This window comes from Anas platyrhynchos, chromosome 4 (genome assembly GCF_047663525.1).
Source record: "Anas platyrhynchos isolate ZD024472 breed Pekin duck chromosome 4, IASCAAS_PekinDuck_T2T, whole genome shotgun sequence".
Classification (NCBI taxonomy): Eukaryota; Metazoa; Chordata; class Aves; order Anseriformes; family Anatidae; genus Anas; species Anas platyrhynchos.
Window position 1 is genome coordinate 13,627,272 of NC_092590.1, and position 24,166 is coordinate 13,651,437.

The following is a 24,166-nucleotide window of genomic DNA, read 5'->3' on the forward strand; positions in this document are numbered from 1 at the left end:
TAGGCAGGAGTGCAGGCAGCCTAAAAATATGTTAGGGGGAGGGGAGAGGGGAAAAAAAATATCTTTTTAAAGTGTTATGCTTAGCTTAAAAAAAAAAAAAGAAAAAGAAACACCACACACCCCATTTATTTAACCTTGTAACTCCACCACAGGTATCGAGTTCAAAGCTAGATGGGCACTTTTACTTCTCAGTCTTTGACAACTGAGTCAGGGACACTGCTTGAAGGGGAAAAGAAAAAAAAAGAAGAATAAAAGAAAGCAAAAAAAAAAAAATCAGGGACACCTGGCCTCAAGAGGAAAATGAAGACCTAAAAATCTATTAATATGATTTTAATTATCTGTGTTCTTGATGGAATTCTCCTTTTTTTTTTTTTTAAAGCAATGAATGTACTTTTTTTTTTTTGTAGTGCAGAAATTTCTATTAGAAAACATTTAGAACACACTTTTCATGCTCAGAGTTCTATGAATACATTAACCAATTAATCCTTAGACTTCTGTCTGTGTAATGGGGATAATGTATTTAACAACAGCAGAGAATTGCACAGCGTTTTATGTTCCTATAAATTAGTCCAAATCCCCACTTTATGTCTTATTACACTTTCTTCTAACTTTGTTATGTCTAGTTACACTAGAAACAAGACACAGAAGTCAAAGAATTGCTCCAACACACACACACACAAAATTGCTCAAAACTTGTGCCAGCCATTGCTAAGACTTGAAAGTCCTTGTGGAGGTGGAGTAGAGGTGGATCATCTCTCTCTAAACAACTCTTTCTGAATGCATTTCCTAAGATATATGACTTAGATTAAGTTAATGACATCTGACCAGCATATTTCTGTTCACAAAACTGAACTACAACTCTTTTCAGTCACAGGACTTAATAAGCACACTTGGTTATCTACAAAATTTAAGGATTTAGCTCAAGAGGATGAAGTTTTTAAAGTTAAGACAAACTAAATCAGTATAAGGAGCAAGATAATTGAATCTTTAAAAAACACACAAACAAACAAACCAAAACAAACAAACAAACAAAAACCACCAGCAGCAATTTCTGCTTTGTTTAGGTCCCCATTGGCAGGTGAATACTTCCTGAAAAATGTTAACACTGAAGAGGCTTCAAGCCAGATCCAAAGCAGAAGTCAGGCATCATCTTTGGACTGGCTAGAATGGGCTTTCTCTCCTCTAAAAGCTGTAACAAATCACAACTAAAATTGACTTTAAGAGACAAAAGAAAGGAGTACAAAAAGGGAACAAAAGATGACGAGCAAAAGTCTCATAGATGGTGTACTTCACATGCTGCATTTGTTCTTATCCTCTACGCAACAGTCACAGGTCTGTTACCAATAACAGCTAACTATAAAAAGGGTGCTTTTTTCTATAAATGACAGTTTATGCACAGTATCACTGAGTGTAACGGCCATTAATTTTACAAGTAATAAATTCTGATTCATCTGAGAAACTTTTGGAGCTGCTTGAGTCATTATTACTTCTCCACAAAAGAACGGAGTTCACAAGAAATGTTAATTTGCTTCTTTGGGGGGGGACATGTCGGAGCAGTACTCTTTAATAATGTACAATGCACAGTAGGCAAAGTAGGAAACATATTGAAAACCTTTGGAAAGTTATATATATATCTTAATCCTCAGTTTAGATAATACTAAGAATTCTGAGGCCTTATCCAGAAACCAGCTATCCTTTCAGACTATTTAAAGCATACAGTAAATGTGCCATGAATTGGCCACACTAAATGGAAATTTTCACTTAAGACTGTGGAAATACTTACCAGGACAGAAGGCACAACTAAGACACAACTAAGAGTTTGTAGCTCACAAACACCCTCTAACTAATAAAAGTGGTTTTTTTGTGAGTAATTCTAAATAATAATTCCAGTGATAAAGAGCACTGCCTGAAAATTTGAAAGGAATAAGGCTGAAGTGAAGCTAAAATTTAAATTTAAGTAAACTCACTTTAAATAATGAATGCATTATTGACTTAATATGCATCCTCCACAGAGATAAAATCATTTGTACTTCCTCCCTTTCATTCTCTTCAATTCTTATTCATTAAAAACACAAATTGGTGTCATCTGTATAAAGAGTCTGAAAAATCTTATTCTCCATAATTACTTCAAGGTATCAAAGGAGAATGTAGAAAAAGGATAATGGTCTCTTCTAATCAATATATGCTAAGCATTTACAGAAAGTTGAAGTTAGGGAAAAAATCCAGAACAGAACTTACTGATCCTGTAAAAATATTATTCTGAAAAGGAGTCTATTAATCAGACCTGGGCCAATGCAGGCCTCTAATAAGTCATGAGCACATTTCTTGGGACTTCAGTGTATGCTGTCCTTGGAACTTCAGAAATTTAAATCCCATGGGTTTTAGCTATGCTGCTCTTCCTTTGCTACGATTTCCCTTCCAAAATGTATTCAGTTATGTTAGTATCACTTCAGCTCCACTGTTAGTGTCTGTGGGAGAAGCACCACTGCAGGCTAATCAATGCTTTTTAACAACAGGGAGTAGTCGTCTTCTTTCTTGTAGTTTAACTACAATGAGGTTAATGGCTGATGTTTCTGCAAATCATCTATTGCAGTGTTACATGCTAGTGCAACCCATAGAGAGGCAGCAAAGGAAGAATATTCTTTTAAAACTGATACAGCAGGAAAACAAATGTGGCCATCTAATATTTATTTCCTCTCACCCACACATAACACTCTGCTCCTTACGCTGCTTGGGACCTGAGCTTCTATTAGAGGAGGAAATACAGATAAACACAGAAATTTTATATGCCTTTCACCTACCTAAAGCTTTAATTTGGAAAATACTATTCCCCTTTTCCTGTCTGGTTGGCCAAAACCATATCCTGGGTCAGCTTAACCAACCTTCATGTGTTATCTTTGGGATGTTATTTAATTCCAAGACCTAGGAACTCCTTCAGATATTGAAGAAAATAGCACAGCAATAAAACAGTTCCACTTACAACCTTCTATATTGGGAGTTACTCGGAGCAGTTACAGTGGCAGTCTGAAATTGCACAAGTGTTTAACGTTACCTTACATGAGCATTAAACATACCTTTTGCACATTACAATGCAATTATTTTATATGCAAGTGTCTTGCTTAAACTAACAAAAAGTTTAGATGAAAACAGATGACACTCCAGGTTAATTCACTGGTGCATTTGCACTAGCCAACTCTTCATGAAAACCCATGAGTTGTTTCATAGGAAAAAAACAGCATGAACCCATCCCATCGTTCTACGTTGTGTGCAGTGAGAAAGAGACGTAGGAGAAATTTCTTCCTTACCATATTGAGACATCACCTCCTATCTTGATGTTTAGTGTCCAATTAACCTTCTCATCTTAGCTTACATCTTGTTAATGGTCACACAGGTATCCTTGAAAAAAGAAAAAAAGGCAGCATTAAATTCCATGACCTTCTGTGGCAGTGAATTCCAGCAGTGCCAACAGGTTGTGAGAAATAACATTTCTTTTGCTTGGTTCTAATTTACTCCCCTCTTCCATAAGACAATTCAATATTATTGTACTAAGGGGTGGGATTTGAAAGAATGGATCATCTGTTACAGGAGAGAATCATCAATTACAAATACATAACATTCACACCCAAATTGTTATTGATGCCGTTTGAACATGGGAGAAATGCCAGGAAGGCCCACCTACTATTATTAAGATTGGTTTCTATTTCTGGACTCTTAAAGTCATTTGTTATCATTTTTTACTGCAGCTTCCTCTTATTCTTCAAGTCTCTGTGGGTCATTTTTTTAATGAGTGCTCCTGACAGGGAAATTAACAGTAATTTTTCGAATCTGTGTTTCTTTGATGGCTGTACAGAAGAATGGGCTTTTTTCTCTCTTCAGAGAATGTTTGGAAGTTTTGATTTGTCACCAAATAGTAACATAATAGTTTAAATGAAGGAGCCTGCAATATCTCATTACTTCAACTCTTAAAAGATGATATGCAGATTCTGCAATCAGATCATCGCAGGCAATTCCTTACAGAGAGCCATTTCAGTGGGTACTGACATGGGTACAGAATCTTCCTCTAAAGGTGCCTTTCCTGGATCGTATCCTAATTTACATGATATGAAGCCAAAAAAAGTTATTGTTAATATTAATTTAATTCTTGTTACTTATGATTATTACAATGTAGGTTTCGAAAAGATCTGCTGAACTCTACCACTCAGTCTACTCAAGGCTGGACAGATATTTACTGATAGTAAAAAAAAAAAAAAAAAACCAACCACTGGTCCCCACTCCCTAATTTATGTAGGAAAACACTTTCCATTTGACAATGCTATTTAAATCTAAACAATACCGAGTTTCTTGCATTTTAAAAACAAAAATTTACAAATATACATCACCTTGTACTGTTATATTTAAAAAACAAAACAATATATCCTCAAAGTGTGGATATAAAGCAACTGCCTGACAGACCTATCACAAAACTGTATGCCACAAGCAAAAGTGGCATACAAAAAAGTGCCGTCGAGCTAGCACCCAGGCTCTCAGAGAAAGATGCTACCGGTTCTGAGAGGATACTGTACTTGACATGTCTACTTAGTCTTTGCTTAACCTGGCATAGCTTCAAACAAGAAGTCACCTGGGAGGGTTTTAGTTAAAAGGACATCTGTCTATTAGGAAATAGACTTGCTTCAGTGACCACCAAATAACATTTACATGAAAGCTTCAGCCTATTGCCAACTTTAAGGTTGTTCTCTTTATTATAGAAGAGATTTGAGTTAATAGGACCACTTGAATTTTAAGTAGCGGCCCAGGCACTGACTCCATCTGTCCTGTCATACCTCATGTGAAACATGCACTCTTGGGCCTATGTTAACAACTCTAGACAATGGGCTTAATCTTTCCTTTACTAATGGAATAGTTTGAGGACTAAGCTAATTCTTTTTCATCAAGCACAAAGTATTATGTACTATTTCCGTCATTCTGTTTCAAAGCTTTAACGTGTGAATGTGTGCGTGTCTGCAGGAGTATATACGTATGTATTTATGTATGAGTATTTATGTACGTAGGGGTATTTATGTATGCCTGCATATGGAGATTGATTAGACAATATAATTTAATTTGGTCATATACAAACAAACAAAACGTTAAATATTTACCGCTTTTCAATGGACGGTGAATGTGGTGACCTTAAATATCTTATCACAAAAGAACAAATGCCAAATCAGAAACAAGAGTTTTTCTGCTGGGCAAAAATAAATCCAAAAATTTTGTGGAGTACACAGCAAAGGTTTCAAAGCCTTTTGCTTTTTTTCAACTACATTGTTATTGAGTTTAGTTGAGAGCTTGTGTCTTATCCTTTAGCCTCACTGCACAAAACTCAGAAAACGGTTATGAAGTAAAGTCAACCCTTAGAGCAACCAGTGTTATAAGAGTGAATTAGCAGGGACTGCTGCTGAGGTAGATTTATTTTTCTTCCCTTTAAACTCATGTTATAGATCTCCTCTGTTGCTTGAGCCATCCTTTTATGCTCATGCTCCTTTCTTAAAAATCGTCGCACTACTAGAGGGAGGTGGCATTGCCTTATAGTGGTATGACTTCTTGGGCATGATCTAAACAGGAAACAAAACAAAGGAAAATAAAACAACAACAAAAAAAAGACACCTGAAAAAACAAAATGGAAAGAAAAATGGTGCTGAGTTTTTTGGCACCCTAGAGAATACCATGTTCTGAGACACTTATATATGTAACATTTTCCATCTTAATCTAAGTCAGAAGAAAGCCAGAGAATAATTTCTCTCTTGCTTCATCTGCCCGGTGAGTAGTAAGTATCAAGCCAAATTTTTCTAATGCCAAATCCTTCTGTGTCTCTGTAAACAGCTAGCTAGTCCCTCTCCTTCATCTCTGAAAACCTCCTCTCAGCAGGTGCACAGGCATTTAAGCAAGAGCTTAGTGAAGCCTAAGAGCTTTGGTAAGGTGTGGAAGTCACACGCAGAGGCAGCACTCAGCAGCTGGTGAGACAAATGCATGTTGTCTATCTGATGACCATACATCTCCCTCTTAGCTTCTCTTGGGGCCTGTTACTGCCTTGGCTCTTTGTAGCCACCTGTCCAGTCTACAATAAGAGAAGAGTGAGGGCTGATTATGTTCTGTGGAGAAGCCACCAAACCAAACATACTAGTCAACAGGGAAGGTGTGCACAAGTAAAAGTCAGGAAAGATAATTCTCAACTAGCTTTGAGAATATGATGTGTTATAGTGGTAGCAGGACATGCTAAAGTCACAGTTCATATCTGAGTAGCCTCTTAGTGTATGCAACTGGAATAATTAAACTAATTTGGATATTACATGGAGTGAAAGAACCAACCAAGAACAAACCATTTTACTGATCTAATTCTAATTCTTCAATGCTGCTCAGGAGAGAGGGGGTGTTTCAACTGTGACAGTGTAAAAGAAAGGCCAGTCAGAAGTCATCACTGAACCAGAAATGCCACATGTTGTCTGTTTGCTTCATATCATGCAAGAGCCAGAATCAGTTTTGCTACTGCTAGCAATGGAAAAGAATCAGAAAAGCTCAGTATTGGAAAACAGAATTATTGTTGCTCTGTGAGCCTGTGGTTCAAGCATGGGAACACCCCACACATTTAATTCTTCCACCTACTTGGAAAAGTAGGAAGTCTGTTAAATTTGATGTTTTAACAAAAATATGACTCATAATTATTTATGAAAGACACATAGCACAGGCATTGCTATATATATATATATATTTTTTTAAACACTAGTTAGGTTGACACCTGCAAAGCTGTACATATTTTTCTATCCCATCCTTATTTAGTAGTAATTGCTATTGTTATTTTAGGGCTTCAAACAAGACTGAGATTTCATTGGGGCAGAGCACAAAATACAAAGCAAAACACTTCTCATCACAAATACAGTAAATTCTGATTACACAAGAAAAATGAATCAGACACAGAAAGAAGAAAGTCAAGTGTATTCCCCCCAAAATTCCCTATTTTGATCAGAGGAAACTCTCCACCAGCTTTCATGGTGCATAAGAACACCACCTGATCTCTTTAGAGCAGAGGCAGTAATATGATAAAACTTTTACCTATGAACTTGAACATGTTTTTAGCATCAGAATCCCAAAAATATTTGATAAGCTGTTTCAACACAAGACTTGAACTATAGCTCATACTATTTCTGCACACTTTTTCAAAAATATTCTCAGAACAAGTCTCATGTTTCGCCTAAGATCTGTTGCCCAATACAATCATTGGTGCAAGGTTTTCCCAACAAAAAATAAGTTACCTGAACCAAATCAAGAGCCAAGTAGGTAAACATAACTGCTCAATGAGAGAACTGTATAAATCACTACTTTTTATGTGAAAAGTCATACATTTCTTTATGCCAGGAAGTACTAATTGGTCATTACATGGTGGGATATTAGTATGTTTAATAGTCTCTGAAAGATTTGTATGTCTATTTATGGGAGAAACATTTCCAAATCTAACAGTCTTTTAACTATTTTTTATGATGCATGTTTCCACAATGTTATTTTCAGTTATAAATCAAGACAGCTGAAATAACCTATTTGAAATTTCTTGCTTTGATGCATTAAACATAATTTCCTTTTCTCGGTGTTTTCATCATAACAAACAGCATCATTATAGTTGGCATTTACCTTATTCCACAGTATTTCTGTCATAAATTAAGAAAGAGCCATTAGATCTGATGACAGGGCAAGAAAGAAAGTACCTAACTTACACGATAAATTATTTGTGGTGATTTTTAAGATAATTCTATTTTGTCCTTACAGTACCTAAATTTAAAATAAACAACCCATTTTTTCTCAGTTGGCCCTGGCTTCTTGAAGTGTTTTTCACATAATATTTACCCTGTATAACCATCCCAACAGGACTGGAAAGGCCACACAACTCATACAAAGCCAGTCAGAAAGACTACTTCTCAAAGAGACTCTTGAAAACATAAAATTCAAATAAAACCTTATTGGATGGAAAAAGGAAACACAAACAAAGCCAAATTATCTTCCTATTATGACCTACTTTTTCCGTGAAACCTACTTCATTCGTTTCAGATTACTAACACGTGAATTTTGAAGAGAAAAAAGATGTATTTTCTATTTCAACTCTGTTAAACATTTGCTTCACATTAGCTAAGTCACACTGATAAATTGAAATTATTCCTATTATCATGACTCTAAAATGTGTTTTGGATGACTAGAGATATTGAATGTTCCTGCATAATCCACATCACAGATAAAAAAAAATCTACACCATCTATTTACGTTGCAAGCTTTCCAACTATTACTCATCTCCATGTTCTTTAATTTCTTTGCAGTTTTCCTCTTTAATGTCTATTTTCGGGTCTCTGTCTTTTTCACCAACTTAAGTCACTGAAAATAAGTGAATGGTTAGAATACAACTAGGTGATCAGTGAAGTACATGATATTTCAGAGCACCCACCTGCTGGGTGAAATGTTGAGAACCATTTCACCACCAGGGACAATGACAAAGTGCCCCATTTTGCTGTTCTTTGCCTTTCAAGTTTGTAGTCTATTCTGAAAAGTCAAGTGGTAGCAACAATTAAGCCCTTTTAAATCTTACTTGCACTGGATGCTTTTTACATCACAGCTATTAAGAGCATAGCCACTCACACACAAGGTTACTCCATAAAGCCTCATTTTAACCTTCAGGAAAAGAAGATATGTTTAATACAAATAATAAAAAATAAGCTGTTTAATCAAAGAAGTTCTTTCATATTTTGCAATATAACAACATAATTTGAACGCTTAGCAAGATATATGAAAGAAAAATCTGAGCATTTTATGCACCTCACAAAAAAACAAAAACCCACTCTAAGTACTTTAATAAAGTTCTCCAAGTAGTGAAACACAGCACACATATATATTATTCTTGTAGATAAGCAACTACATGTTTTAAAATGCACAAATCTGAAAGGACTTCTGTGGAGATGAGCCTCTAATTTCAAAAGCTGTAAACCATTTAGCTTGAGTACCTGTGGCTCTGACTGGGCTGTACAGTTGGCTACGAACAAAGTTGTTCAGGTTCAGTAACTTCTCTTTCTTGGAGGGTCTGCTGTAAATACCCTGTTATTTCCTGCTTTTACTCTCTTACACGCATACCAACATGGCAATGCATTTAAGCAACAAAATAGAGTCTTGGTATTTTAATATAGATTACTCTTCAAGTAATTGTAGAAAAGTGTAGTGGAATTGCTTTAGGAGCAAAGCATGGCTGGTAGTGGTATGGACATCAGACTGTGGACCTAGACTTATCCAAGTTAATCAATGAGCTGCAGTTCCAGATTTTCAACTGCTACTCTTGCAAAGTAAATTTTGTACTAACACGGGAAGCAACCAGTGAGGGGGAAATAACAGTTACATTAAATCGCATTTCAAACATTTTTGATGGGTGAATATTGACACAAACTGGAAAGCAGGAAATGACCACGGGAATTTAAAACTGTGAACCTATCCAGAAGATATCCATATCTTGTATTAACATTAATATGACTCAACATGTGAAAGTCTCAACAAAATCAAAGCTCAGCTTTCTGTTTCAGAGAGTTTCAGTGAGATCAGAGGCTTTTCCCATAAACAGAAACCAGAACACACAAATAAAACTCCGCAGAGGTGGAGTTTATTTACATAAGATTTCTCTATCAGTTCCCTGGCATAATGATCTCAGCATAGTTTACTCTGCATTATTTATTTATTTTATTTTACTGTTGTTTCTACCAAAAAGAAGCATAAAAAATCATTACTCCATAGGATCTGCCATGCCTCCTTTTTGGCAATTAACATTAAGTGGAAAAAAATATATAAATACTTTAGTAGATGGCAGAACATAGGCAACTTTAATAAACATATTGTCAGAGAGATTCTTCTACCTCCAACTTTGCGTGAAACTTCCAGGCATAGTACCCTGTAGAAAGAAATCTGGTTTCAAACTCACTGCAAATCAAAACAAGCAGCCGCTCATTCACAAAAGAGAGCAACATCGCAAGATGCAGTCAAACTTGGGCTTGAACTAAAGTATGGTCATTAAAAAGGTTACACAGGCAAACACAGACTCCAGCACGGAAAAGTGAATTCAGAAATCAATTAATGAACTAAACAGTTTAGCCTAATTAGCTGTCTTCTATCAAGCTGTGTATGAAATTAGAATTATTTCACTATAAGAAATCAAAGTTTAGTAGCATGAAGTAATAAATTAATTGTGGGGTCTACTCAGATGAGAAGAAATGAAGAAATGACACCCCCTCCCATTTGCTAGAAAGCCACATTTAAAAAAAAAAAAAAAAAGAAAGAAAAAGAAGCCTCTATGGGTTTATCATAAAAGAGTCCAGAGGCAGTAAGACTACTTTCATATATGGTAGTATGCTTTTATTTATTTATTTATTTATTTATTTTCCACCACCATCACCAAAAGAAAAATCCATTAGCCTTCTTCTGGATGACAAGTGTCAAACAGACCCATGTATAAAACCACACAGGAATGTCTATAAGGGCTGAGGCAGGTAGGGACTCCTATAAATCCTACAGAAAATAGTACTAAACCAACTGATTAATTTTTGAATCCCAATCTCAGTTTCCTGTGGTATTAGAAAATACATTGGAACTCACCCAAGAACATTTGAATAGGTGGTTGGAGTTTTGCCATCAATTTAATTAAAAAAAAAAAAAAAAAAGGAAATAAAAAATAAAAAGAAAAAAGAAAAGCAAAACCTGCAAGTTCAAACCACAATTTTGCACAATACATTTCTCTCCAAAAACCAACAAAACAGAATCAAGGCACACACACACACTGAAGGAAAAAAAAAAAAAAAAAAAAGGAAAAAAAGCAGCGGTATCATCATCACAAATTAAGCTCTAAGACAGAGGAGTAGCTGGAACATGTAACTCTATACATCAGGAGAGTCCCATAATTATTAAACTATAAATACAGTCTGTTTGAATGGTGCTCAGAGCTTTCAGGTCATGATTCCTTGGCCAGAAGAGAAACTTTTACCTCCCTAGATAACCAAATCACTGGCAGGACAGAGGCTCTGTACACACCTAGATCTCACTGGAATAGAGCCCAACATGGAGAGGGTGAAAATGCAATGCAAGATGCTCAGAAGTACTCATAGATAGAGCGATTTATACATTGCACCTGAGCTTCTCCTGACAGAGCTGTCCCACTTTCTATAAATAATTCTCTAGCTAAAGAAGATTGACTCTGTGCTTAGGCTGTTCTTGCATATGATTTAATTTGGACCTTCTACTTCTACAGTGAATGGCCCTGTGGAAATAGTGGTTATTCTGAGATGCCATTCTTTTTCTTTTTTTCTTTCATCCTACTTCCTTCTCCTTTTTTTGGTTGAGGATGCACTTGGTAAGATTAATTACAGGAAGAACACTGATTTTAAAATTTTGAAAATATCTGTGAAATCCATGCATATTACAAAATAGCTACACTTTTTATTCATTTATTTCTTTATTTTAAGTACTACATTGGAGTACCCATAGAAAAGTGACATTGAAATTGTCCTGCATTTTCATCTTGGGTTTTAAAAGTGCTGAGGGACATAGTGCAAAAGGCAAAGATATGCACCTATCCCTGTTGAAAAAATAAAATAAAAAGAAGTCAATAGAAATACAAGACCCAATCCCTAACTCAGTGCACCCACAGCAGGTCATAGATATTCAAAGGAAAGCCAACATTTATCATACAGATATCCTGAACTCCAGCCTTATATACAGTCACTAACCCTTTGTTTCAGTTCCTTTTAGTACATCTAGAGGAGGGACAAGAAAGCTTTGCTGGAGGGAAATTGTCAATGAGACAGAGAAACGGGGTCAGTATTTAACAACAGGTAACACTCACTATTGCTCTTCCCTGTTTGCACAGTATCAACCCTCAACCCTTGTTAGAAGTCAGCCTGAAAAAAAAATCTTTATATAGGAAAAAAATAAAAAATAGCGTCAAGGCCAGAGCTAATACTGTGTTATTGGAAGAAGAAAAAAAAAAATCAAAGTAAAATTTAAAATGCTAGCAACACTCATTGGTCATTAGACAACTCTGAGTAGTTGGATTTTTAACCAAAATATTTTTTTGCATATGCTTCTTCATGTAACTGAACCTTCCCACACACATTTCTAAAACATGCATCAAGGCCCAAGTAAGGGGAAAAAAATCTCATCTGATTAGAGACATTTATGATACACCTTAACCTGTCACACAGGAGACCTTTACCCCTCCAGTTTTCAGGGAAACATTCTGCTTGATGATTTCTGGTGAGCAGTTGTAGTCCACATTGTCTCGGAGCCCATGATATATACTGTATGTGACAATTATCTATGTCAAATCGGTTTCTGTGCTATTTTTAACGGTGCCTGCTCAGCACAGTAAACTATTTTTAAAAAATATATATATATTATTATTATTATTTTATCCTAACAGTACATAGCAGACAATAAAGTGATGTAAAAAAGAAAATAATTTATTTCACTGAGGTTTGTCTGTGAGATTAGGAAACTTCAAATAAATTCACAAGCCTCCAGATAATTTGCTTTCAAAGTATGTCATCTTTCATCATTTGATTCTGGAACAAAGTTAAAAAGGAGGCAAAGAAGTGTCCACAGTTGATAGGCAAATATCTGCATATATTTCACAGAATCATAGAATAGTTTGGATTGGAAAGGACCTTAAAGACCATCCAGTTCCAACCCCCTGCCATGGGCAGGGACACCTCCCACCAGACCAGGTTGCCCAAAGCCACATCCAGCCTAGTCTTGAACACCTCCAGCGATGGGGCATCCACAGCTTCTCTGGGCAGCCTGATCCAGTAGATCTGCCTCACTCTGAATCAATAATTTCTTCCAAGTGTCTAATCTAAATCTCCTCCCTTTTATTTTACAGTCATTACCTCTTGTCCTATCACTACACTCCCTGATAGAGTACCCCTCCAGCTTTCTTGGAGACCCACTTTGGCATTGGAAGGTCTCCCATAAGGTCTCCCCAGAGCCTCTTCTCCAGGCTGAAAAACTGCAATTCCGTTAGCATTCACAGGAGAGGTGCTCCAGCCCTTTGATCATCTTTGTGGCCCTCCTCTGGACTCGTTCTATTATGCCCATGTCCTTTTTGTGCAGGGGGCCCCAGAGCTGAACCCTAGCAAAGTTCTGATGTTAAGGTAATGTTACCTGCACATTTATTGTACACAGTCTATATTATAGAAGCAGAATTTGTAACTGGCTTTGAAATTAACTGTGGTGCTTCTCTTCATGTGGAAGAAGCTTTCAGTTCTTGCTTAGAGTAACATTAATAGTAGTTTGGTTTGTATGCTTGATGCCTTGAAATTTCAATGACAAAATGTTGCACTGACTGGCTAGAAAACTGGAAAAAGGTTCTTTCCTTTATAGGTCTGCAAGTACCTTGAAAGACCCAATGAATTTTGAGATGCCACCAAAACCTCCCAAACAAAGAACCCAAAATAAAAATACAAATTTATATCATTTTGAACTAAAGAAGCAGAAGAGTAAAGTTGCAGCCTGTGATAGCAGCAGTAAAGTGTTCTCTTTTTTCTCTTATAATTCTATAAGTATGGGGGGGGGGGGGGGGGAAGGGAGGTATGCCTGTCTTACACACCCCGGAAATACTAAATTAAAAGTAGAGACTTCTATAATATGAAGTTAAGAGCGTTAACATTTCACAAGTCAATAAATGGTTTTAGTTGTAATTTATATATACATATATTTCATCGGTCAAACGAGTTTTTGTCAAAATCTAGTTTGCTTTAACTGTATGAAAAATGTCTGAATTTGATCTCCCATGCAAGGAAAGATTACATTTTTTTTATTTTAAACCTTAATGAATTCCTAGAAACATTCCTGTTTTTATTTGAGCTGCAAAATTACACTACCCCTCTTTACAGCATCAACCAACTATTTTCATTAGTCAGAAAGAGAAGGATGGTAGTAAGAAATCCAGGACTTGTTCTTTGCATCCTGGAAAGGTGTATGGTGTATATTGAAAGGCAGTGAGATACTCTTAACTTATTTCCCTTTTCTAAAAGAAACGTCTCATGTTAGCTGTTCTTTCATATCAGTAAAGTTAATGATCATGGTTATAGTAAATGAACAATATAATTCAAACAGCAAATAGATAGCGTATGAGTTCTACCCCAGGTCTCTTTTTCTCAACCTAGAAATTTTCCTGGAGGCTTTCCCTGTCATTAGATTAAAATTTGCTGAGTTCATCTTATACTTGCTTCAGTGAACATAAGCTCATAATTTTGGCTGAAACACAAATATACTCCTGGTCAATAGCAACTGAGCATCAAAAATAAAGATGGAGCACAGGTCCAAAAATGCTTGAGAACACTTTTAAGAGAGAGTTCACAGAATCATACAGATTCAAATGGACCTCTGGAGATAATTGAGGTCAACCCCCTGCTAAAAGCAGGTTCTTTATGGTAGGTTGAGATGGGAAAAATTTGATGAAAACGATCAAAAATATTACTTTTAAATTTATTTCTAATATGTCAATTTATATTTCATTCAGATTTAATAATGATACGTACCTATTGATCATACCTTCAAATAAATAGAATCTGATAAATGATATCTAACTTTTTTTAAATGTATGTTTTAGATTTGTCTCTTATGTCTGGCAAGGCTACTTTGATCAACAAGAACAGTTACAATTACGTTATGACAATTATTAGGATCCATATTTTGCTAATGTAGCATTTTAACAATTTAGAGATATCAGACTGCACATCATTTGTCCTCTTTCAGACATTCTGTTCTCTTTCAATTGAAGTATTCTTTCATTGAGAACTATCAATTTGTGGTGTCTCTTGACCACATAAATTTTCTTTAATTATCACATAATGTATTTTTACTTTCCATTCTTTTAAACACATACTTGAAAACTCACTCGTTCACTTGGGTGTACGTCTAGACTTTAAACTTTCTCCAGATATTAATGCCATGCCTAATTAAAACTTCTTAAGTATGCCACAGTCAGGCAACCTTTTTAATACCTTCCCCACAAAGTAATTTCCTCCTTAAATACATAATTCTTGCAAAGATTTGGAAAATGCCTGGTGTGTTGGTGTGGGTTTTTTTTGTTTGTTTGTTTTGTTTTGCTTTGTTTTGTTTTTAGGCAAATCTGAATGATCTGAAGTGTTAACATACAGAGTTACTTGCAGTTTCATGGTGTTCGCTGAAATAACAGAGTTGTGAAACTCTTTCTGGAGAAGCAGAGCAGAATTTTGCTTTAGGAAGACATCACTTCTTCAGATATCCTAAGCTTACATGAGAAGCTTTCATTTCATTTAGCCTAGAGAAAAGGAGGCTCAGGGGAGACTGTATCTCTCTCTACAACTACCTCAAAGGAGGTTGTGGCAGGGAGAGGGGATAGTCTCTTCTCCCAAGTAACAAGTGACAGGACAAAAGTGAATGGCCTCAAGTTGTGCCAGGGGAAGTTTATGTTAGATATTAGGAAAAATTTCTTCAATGAAAGGGTTATGAGGTATTGGAACAGGTTGCCCAGGGAAGTAGTTGAATCACCATCCATGTAGGTATTTGAAAGATGTGTAGATACGGTGCTTAAGGACATAGTTTAGTGGTAGACTTGGTAGCGCTAGGTTAACAGTTGTAACTGATAATCTTAAAGGTCTTTTCCAACCTAAATGATTCTCTGTTCCTATGATCTTCACTCTCTTCCCCTGCTCCAGCATGTGGTCCCTCCCACAGGATGCAGTCTTTCCCAAACTGATCTTGTGTGGGTTCTCACAGACTGCAGTTCAAGAACTGCTCCACTATGGGTCCATCCTCCAGGAGTAGACTACTCTAGCATGGGATACCCATGAGCAGCAGCTCTCTCCAGACCTCCTCCTCCGCCGTGAGCTCCTCTCCAGGGGCTGCAGCTCTGCCCCAGCGTCTGTTTCTTCATGGGCTCTCCATGGGCTACAACCTCCTTTAGGCTACATCCACCTGCTCCACCATGGGCTGCAGTGTCCTGCCATGGTACACCTCTGGCTGCAGGAAGAAAGCCTGCTCCAACATGATCTTCTTCGTGAGCTGCAGGGCAACAACTTCTCTTTCCCATAGCAGGTTTTTTTTTTTTTTTTCTCTCTCCTTTCTTCAATATGAAGCCTCACAGAGGCTCAACCAGCATCACTCACTGTCACAGCTTTGACCAGCAGCAGATGCCTTTTGGAGTCAGCTGGAACTGGCTATTACCAGACATGGGGCGGCTTCTGACTCTTCTCACAGAGCAGAGCCCCAATAATAAAACCTTCCCACATAAGCCCAATATAACTGGCCCTTTTTTTTACGTAGTCCTGTCACACTGTTAATGTTTCTCCACTATTCTTTTAGATAAAGGTGACTGCTCTTTTTCAAGTCTTGTGCTTTCATGTTCAGTTCTGAATACACACATGCTTAAAAAATATTTCTTAAATGCTTTCAAAATTGCATGAGAATAAGAACAGTGTTTCTGACATATCTAAAGATGTATCTTCCATCACCTTGGGCAAAATGTACTTGTGGACTGAGTATGTGAAACTGAATTTCTACCTTCGTTTTGCTTTATTGTGTAAGAGATTTTGAAGGGCCTACTTGAAGATACATTACAAAAATATGTTTTGTTCTGGTCATTCTTAGATTAACTGGGAATAGAACTGGGAAAGACCTATTAAAACTGCTCATTCTGAGCTCAAATAACACACGATCAACTCAATGAGCTCATTTGTATATCCTGCAGTATCATCGTTATTGCAGCAGTGAAATCACATCACTTAATCAGCATGTGAAATAACAGCATAAAACCTGATAAATCAGGACTTTTTTAGCACATGATATAAGAATAAAAGGAAAACTAGGTATATAATTACATAAGACAACTATATAATGAGATCTCCCTGTCCTTAGGTGAAGGACATGCACCTTCCCCCCCATCCCTCCCACCCCACCCCGCTCTTTTGAGAAGGGGAAGTGACACACTACTAGAATATAAAAGAAAATTAGGTAGACTGGTTTCTAACCACTCTCTTCTCTTAACTGTGGCCAAAAGCAAATGCCCACTCTCTCTAAATGGTGTAAGAAACAAAAATAAATACTTGTTTAAAAATATTACAAAAATATAACAAGAAAACATTTTTAAACAATTGTCTCTGAACTTCCAAAAATCTGTTCCAGCAAAATCTCTGCCTTTCCTTACACTCTTGTAACAATTAGTCTGTTCAAAAATAAAGTTAGAAAGGAAGGAGTGTTGCAGTTTTCCCACCCTATATAAAATAGCCATACATTCTTCTTATTTTGCATTCCATAATGTAAAATAAATGTGAATTTTAGAATTATCTTCCATCTAGAAATATTTAGTTGAAGTTTAATATATGAACGTTTTACAGCTCTTCATCATTTGGCCAGGCGCTGACAGTTTTTGTTTTGTTTGTGTTTGTTGCCTTTTTTTCCTCATGTAGTTCACTGATTTCTCCCATCTGCCTCCATCTACTGTCAATTTTTTTGTCATCTATTGATAGAGCAAGATTAAGCACTTTTGATTGTGCAGTATGTCATATTTCAGATTGCCATGACACCAGGATAAAACTCTGAACTGTACATTCTCTTCTCACATAAACCTGTAAGTTGACAACTATTCTGATCAGGTATACTTTTCTTACTCTATTTTTTACTTCCACCCATCACATGACAAAGATGTCAAAGAAAACACATTTTAGAAGTTAAAGAACAGATACATGCAAATTCTACATATTTATCTTTTGTAAAATGTCAGTACTCAGATTTCTTTTTCTTTGAAATATGAACAGCTTTTCTCCTTCCCCACACTGCACACGTATACACTACTGAACTTAAAGTCCAAACAGTGACCACCATTGCAGTTCAAGTTCACTTTTCAGGGGATCATTACCCATGGTTGTGGAAATGATGTATCCCCTATACAGTTACATTCTTTATTAATGTAGATGCTGATAATCCAATCTAAACCTCCCTTGGTGCAACTTGAAGACATTTTCTTCCATCCTGTCACTTATCACCTTAAAAAAGAGGCTGACACCCACCTTGCTACCTCCTTTTAGGTAACTGTAGAGAGCAATAAGGTCTTCTGTCAGCCTCCTTTTCTTAAGACTAAGTAGTCCCACTTCCCTCAACCACTCCTTAGAGCTCTTGTTTTCTAGTCCCTTCACCAGCTTCACTGCTCTTTTCTGAACGTGTTCCAGCAACTCACTCTCTTTCTTGTAGTGAGGAACCCAAAACTGAACTTGAGGTGTGTTCTCACCAGTGCCGATTACAGAGGGAAAATCATTTCCTCAATCGCGCTGGCTATGCTATTTCTGATGCAGGCCAGTATGGCATTGGTCTTTTTGGCCAGCTGGCACATTGTCAGCTCATGTTCAGTCAACAGTCAACCAGCACCCCCAGATCCTTGCACATGAAAGATACTCCCATGTATAAGATACAGCCATAACGGAGAAAGCACTATTTTGAAATAGTGACCAGAAGATCACTTGGTCTTAGATTCAACATCCCTTCAAGAGCACTTGGTCTTAGATTCAACATCCCTTCAAGAGCAATTAAGTCCAAAAAAATCTGCTGGAGTTCATATTCAAAAATATAACTACATAAAATTAAAGAAGTTAATAAAAAGAAGCTAAAAGGAATACATATGAGGAGCTTAACTATCTGTAAGTCAAATCTTGTAGATGCTACTGAAACTACTAAAAATGTCATCTCTGAAGTATAGCACCAAGAGATATCACTATTTCTGACAAGTAAAAAAAAAGCTGTGAGAAATAAGACAGCATTCTTCGAACAGCTAAAGATGTATCTCATTGAAAAAATTAGAAAGGATCATGAATTCTAGGAGACTGAGCAACAGATGATATAATCAACAGGCCAACATCTGCATTTGAACTACCTGAATCAAAACTGGTACTAGATTCTTCTTCCAGCAAAATCAGGAACCAACCAGAAAAAGTCAAGTCCCTCCAGGTCCTATCTCTGGGACAACTGACAAGCACAGAATAAAAGGGAGCACTCAGAGAAAACATGATCATTGTAGTAAATGAAAATGAGTTCTATGAATCAGTGTGTTTTTGGTTTTTTTTTGTCAAAAAATGTAAATTTCCATAGCAGAAGGCCCCCCCCCCCCTTTTTTTTGGGGGGGTGGCGAGAGAGAGAGAAGGGTGGAAACAAAGATCATGGAATCTGAAAGTGAAGTGGCTGTGGAGATGTACAGTAGTATAAATAAGCATAATAAATAACAATAATCCAGACTACATTGTATTCATCCAAAACCTTTATAAACCTCAAAGATGAAACAGCCAAAATACTAATATAGAATACACTACTATATCCGGCTCTGGATGTAGACTGGGAAGAGTAATATCAACTTTTGTGCCTTTTCGAAATTTTAATATTTATTAGCTAGAATTAAGAAGATTAAACCTGAAAAAATGCTGTCTAAACTATGTAAATTAACAGAGACAAGGGAATGAGCTACTGGACATCTTGAATAAATATTATGTACTTGGAAAAGGATATCATATGGCTTACATAAATAAGTATGAAACGCTTATATAAAAGAGCATACAAAAATGTATGAAGATTTTACTTATAAAGATACCAAAGGGTTTTTATATATATATATATATATATATACATATATATATATATATACACACACATATACAAAAGTATAGGTATAAAATGGATAAAACATTCTTTAATAAGTGCTAATAGAATTAATAATTAAAGTTTAAGAGTGAATAAATAGAAAGTCATTAAACAGACGTTAAAGGCTATGTTGAGGTTCTCATACTTACCTATCTGGAGAATAAGCCTTGACAAGTCTGGGGAGAGAACAAGAGGGGCACCAAAAAGGTCAGGGACACAGATAATTCAGAACATACCCAAGCATTACAGACCTCTCCAAGGGGGCTGTGAGTGACCTGTACAGTACAAGTCTCAGTGGAGATGGGCCAGGGGATGTGCCCAGGAAGTTCAGGAAATAATGAAGGGTGTAACATCCACAGCTGTTGCAAAGAAGCTGACAAAGGGTCTGTTGGGTGGTCTTTCTTTTAGATTAACAGCTATCAGTCATTAAATGGGTAACTGGTGGTATCAATATTTCTCCCTGAGTTCAATAAGAGTGTGAACATCTCCCTGAGCTAGCTAAACCAGCATAAGTGAACATGGTTCATCCCAACAGAGTATAAAAACCAGCAAAGTGATTTTGAAGACAGCAGCAGATTTGAGCTGGCTTCAACTGACCTATTCCTTTCCCATGACTGGAGACATGCAGCATCATGCTGGTAAAGCATACCAAGACAGTTGATGGGAATCACATTTATACTGTGCTCTTACTTTAATTTTCACTTGTTATATTATGCTTGTATAGTGATTTCAGTACATTGCTGCTTCACTTTTCTAAATGAAGATCTTATATAACTTCAAATATCTATTGTAAATACATTTAATGTTCAACATTACAACGTCCATGTGTGGAACATTTAAAAGAACCTGGTCAGAGAGTATTGGACTCTAACATTAATTGGCATCATTGATGAGAGTATTATTTATTGCACTGATAAAATTTCAAAAATACCAAAATTTCTCATTTAAGGGTATAGTCACCAATAAGATCCTAATAGGGACAACTCATGCTGATTGGGAAGGGTAGTGATAAGACCAGCTGAAGATGCAACTACTACAATTAAAGAGGTTATAAATCATTCTGGATAGTACAAAAGACTGGAAAAGAAAAAAAAAAGGAAAGAAAAAAAACAACTAGCAAATGAAAAATTAAAAAAAAAAAGTGTGATTTTGAAAAATTGAAAGGTTCTAAGCAGTTGAAGAAAGGAAAGGGAAAAATAGGCTTGTGCTGGCTGTTAGGAAGTTGCTTGCAAGCAGCAGTGTCTATCTGGAAAGCATTAAGCATTATTAAAGAGAAGAAATTGAGGGGGAGGTTAAAAGGGGAAGCAAATCATGTGGTTAGGCTATTTGGAGATACCTGTCAAACAGCCCTATGCCTGTATGCCTCTTGAAGGAGGAAGACAAATCTGGGGAAGCTGTGGCCATACTTGCATTCAACTGACTTCCACGTTCAGGAGTTCCTGGGTGCTTTCCCTATATTTGGGTAGGGAGGATGTGGACGGGCATCCTGACATCCCAATGTTACATAGTCATGACTTAAGAGGTAAAAGTATCTTTATCCTGGAAAGAATAAATAATCAGCTTATAATTAAGAAACTGTTTATAATTAAAATTAAGAAATAAAAGTCAGTTTCCGCAATGGTAGATGGTTAGCAACAGAATATGGCAGGGTTCTGTATTTATGTTAGCGTACTTGACTTATTTATAAGTGACCTGAAAAAGCATTTGAGCAGGAAGATGATAAAGGTTGCTGATGATGCAAAGCTATTCAAGGTAATAAGGATGAGGGCAGACTGACAAATTGCAGAAAAAATGACTTAGGAGGATGTATTGGGTTTACGTGGCAAGGTTTTGGTAGCAGGAGACTGCAGGGGTGGCCTCTGTGAGAAGAGTCCAGAAGCTGCCCCATGTTAGATAAGAGCCGGTTTCAGCAGGCTCCAAAGGGACCCACTGCTGCCCAGAGCCAAGCCAATAGCAATGCTGGTTGTACCTCTGTGAGAGCAGATTTAAGAGAGGGGGAAAAAATAATATAGAAAAACTGTGGCACAACAGAAGCTGGGAGAGCGAGAAGTGAGAAACAGACCTGCAGACCCCAAGGTCAGTGCAGCAAGAGGGCAGGAGGTGCTCCAGGCACGCAGCAGCAGTTCCCCTGCAGCCCATGGAGAACCCCCCGCAGGAGTAGGCTTCAGGCTGGAGCTGCAGCCCATGGAAAGGAGCCCACGCAGGAGCAGGCGGCCTGGGGGAAGCTGCCGCCCACCCGTGGGGGACTCATGCTGGAGCAGTTTGCTCCTGGGGGATGGACCCTGTGGTATAGAGCCATGTGGGAGCAGTTCTTGAAGAGCTGCTGCCTGTGGGAAGCCCACATAGGATCAGTTCATGAAGGACAACATCCCGTGGGAGGGACCCCACATTGGAGCAGCAAAGAGAATGACCATGACGGAGCACCGGAGCAGTAGTGCTATAGACTGACCGCAGCCCTATTTCCCTGCGCTGCCTGGGGGGAGGAGGTGGAAGACGGTGGATGCGGGGATTTTTTTTTCCTTTATTTCTCTCTTGTGTAGCTCACTAGTAATAGGCAATAAATTTTGCTAATTTCCCCATAATCTGAGTCTTTTGTGCCCATCATGGTAATTGTTGAGTGATCTCTCTGTCCTTTATCTAAACCCTTGAGCTCATTTCATGGTATTTTCTCCCCCTTTTCCTTTGAGGAGGGGGTATGAGAGAGTGGTGTGGGGGAGCTCAGCTGCCCACCTGAGTAAAACCACCACACAGGATGACTACCAGACACTCACAGAATTATAGAATGGTTGGGGTTGGAAGGGACCTTAAAGATCATCTAATTCCTAAGGAACACCTTCCACCAGACAGGGTTGCTCAAAGCAACCATCCAACCTGGCCTTGAACACTTCCATGGATGGGGCATCCACAACTTCTCTGGGCAACCAGTAAATACAACAGAACAGTAGATGAAATTCAGTGTAGATACATTGAGTATGTCGCCAGATTAAAAAAAAAAAAAAAAAAAAAAAAACAGAAAAAAAAATCCTTCCCTGTTTCATAGACAAAAAGGCAGGCTCTTGAGTGACTACTAATTTTTCCAAACTACTATTTTTTCCTGGAATGAAAAATTAAATGCTTTAAGTTCTTAGCAAAGAAATGAGACAGAAATAAATTACTATTTAACTGTAGAAATCCATAGCTCACCTACATCTTACCATTGTGTCCATCTTTGTCTTCTCATCTCCAAAGGAACATATTAGAATTGAAGAACTGTAAGATAATAGGAATGACAGAGAGGTACTGAGCTTCTATTTTTCTTCTCTTAACACTGGCAGTTTGATATTTTAGGTTAATATGGTATTCTGAGTAACTGTGTAAAGAATTTTAATAGCTTTGTATTAAAAGATTTTTAAAAATTATTATTTTATTAGAAAGCAATCACCTATACTTTATCTCAAGTTTCCTGTTTGCTGCAACATAAATTGGACGAATGGCACTGTTATTCAGGCACATACAATACAGCTTATTCTTTGGCAGATCTCAGCCCTTTAACTTACATACGTAGGTAAATGAGAATCTTCCTTTTTGCTACAGGAGGCTGCAGTTCACTTTGAGAGGTATTTGAGGTGAAGGTCTGACATCATTTACCTACATGACTAGCTACCTACTCAACACTACACTGTGTCACACACTGCCTTTCACTAGATTAAAACAGCAACAAAATAATCAAGAAACACACATCGCACACATAACCAATCAGACACAAAGGAGACACGAAAGAACAAAATACAGTACACAAATCTGTTTCATCACAGGCAACTCAGATACTCTACGGAGTCAGTGATTAAAGTGAAGAGCTATCTTCTGCAGAACTTCTTTAGCAGAAATTTTTTCTCACAAGGGAATGAAAGAAAAATAAAGTCTCAATGCCATGGGGTCTTATTAGTCATTATGGTGCAGAGATTATTTCACAGATTTGCACAGTAGAATAAATGGTCACTTGAGGAAAAGACTGTTTGCTATGACTGACATAATTGTGTAAACAGGATTCCAGCAGAACGAAGTAAAAACACATCTAAACTGTAGGAATCTACTACTGAGTTTTTTCCCACTTGTGTAGTAAAATAATTATGTAAGTGAAGATCTTTCCTTAAGGATGAGACTGAGGTTCTCTGCAAGTGAGCTTGCAAGTGAGTAATGACCAAAGCAAAATGACTTCAAAAGGTCAGGAAGAATCCTGTCTCCCATGTAAATGCTAAAAGCTTTAAATGAAGAGAGCCAAAACTAACATGGACTCTTTGTAATATACATGTCTATGTAGAGAAGATTGACTAAGTGCTCCTCTGACCTGCAAAGGGGAGGGGACAGAAGCTCCACTATAGCACAGGAAAATTTTATTACTGTTGCTTTCTGTGGCCAGATTGTTGGCAGATGTTAATAATTTCAATCTTTTCCAAGAAAAATTCTTCCAATGATTTCT

At 37.1% G+C, this 24,166-nt stretch overlaps 1 protein-coding gene across 2 annotated transcripts in view; it reads right to left on the reverse strand.

Moving 5' to 3' along the window:
* GRID2 (glutamate ionotropic receptor delta type subunit 2) overlaps positions 1–24,166 on the reverse strand; it is a 781,090-nt gene that overhangs the window by 709,656 nt on the left and 47,268 nt on the right. The window contains exons 1-2 of one of the 2 annotated variants that reach the window (XM_072037035.1): positions 19,857–19,969; positions 3,306–3,396 (exon numbers count right to left, since the gene is read on the reverse strand). The gene's annotated coding sequence lies outside the window, so the exon portion shown is untranslated. Of the gene's footprint in view, positions 1–3,305; positions 3,397–19,856; positions 19,970–24,166 lie in introns of those variants that run through there. The other variant, XM_072037034.1, reaches the window with a different exon arrangement.